Source organism: Sinocyclocheilus rhinocerous, unplaced genomic scaffold (assembly GCF_001515625.1).
Source record: "Sinocyclocheilus rhinocerous isolate Xijiao unplaced genomic scaffold, SAMN03320098_v1.1 C36412860, whole genome shotgun sequence".
Classification (NCBI taxonomy): Eukaryota; Metazoa; Chordata; class Actinopteri; order Cypriniformes; family Cyprinidae; genus Sinocyclocheilus; species Sinocyclocheilus rhinocerous.
Window position 1 is genome coordinate 1 of NW_015780571.1, and position 1,103 is coordinate 1,103.

General features: G+C 38.6%; 1 long non-coding RNA gene across 1 annotated transcript; it reads left to right on the forward strand.

The window, feature by feature from the left end:
* Nucleotides 1–12: 12 nt before the first annotated feature.
* Nucleotides 13–1,103, forward strand: LOC107735980 (uncharacterized). The gene is made up of 3 exons (XR_001639560.1): nucleotides 13–116; nucleotides 281–406; nucleotides 1,030–1,103. It is a non-coding gene; the product is annotated as an uncharacterized LOC107735980 (long non-coding RNA).

Here is a 1,103-nt window from a genome sequence, read left to right on the forward strand (position 1 = left end):
GCTGAGTTCCCGCCCCCTCCCCTCGCCCCGCCTCAGTACCAGGAAGTCCCGCCCCCTTTCCTACCTCAGGCCTTACAGCAGCAATACCTCATCCAGCAACAGCTACTGCAGCGCAGGTACAAAACACACATGTCCACATACAATGATACGAAAAAAAGTCTTTGGACACTTAAAAATGTTTAGTTATCCTTCATTAAGATAAAAGACACAGTAAGGAAAAACACACAAAACAATTGATAAATAAAAGATCTATTCTATTCCTCTATCTCTATCTCTTCAGACGCACACAAGAGCGAGTCCCACTGAACACTCACCGGTTACGCCCAGGATATGAATATGCTCCGCCCCTCCACGCCCCTCAGCCAATCCCACAGCAGCCCAGATACCTGGCGGAAGGCACTGACTGGTGAGTTCTGCAAACACACTCGCATTCAAAGCAATAGTAAACTTATTTCGGCCACCAAATAGGTAATTTGTGACTTTTTAATCTCAGAATTAGGATTTTTCCTCATAACTGTAAGTTTCTAACTCACAGTTCAAACTTTTTTTATCTGCATTTCTTATAACTTGCAATTGTGAAGTTTATATTTTGCAATTGCAAGTTGGAAACTCATAATTCTGAGTTTAAATCTCACAGTTAAGACCTCTTTCATCAGAATTCTGAGTTTACATCTTGAAATTCTGAATTATTTTTTTCTTGGAATTCTGAGTTTACATTTCTCAAATCTGTTTTTTTTCCCCGCCACAGAATTTAAAAAAATTCAAAATTAATTATAATTGAGACTTTACTTTTTTCACGCAGTTCTGACTTTTTTTTTCTCAGAATTGCAAGATAAAAAGTCACAATTATCTTTTTAAATTTTTTTTTTTCTGTGGCAGAAGTAAGCTTCCATAGTAAACGACTTCCTTGACGTTTAGGAATTATCTTTATGGTCAAAAAGGGGAAATAATGTACCACACATAAATTCCCTGCTGCTGATTGTGTTGTTTTTAAATAGCTCTTAATAAAATGAAAATGTGTGTGTTTAGGGATCTGAGTGTGGACGCAGGTGTGCCGCATCAGTATCCTCTGCAGCAGATCCCTCAACCCTACCAGCATTACC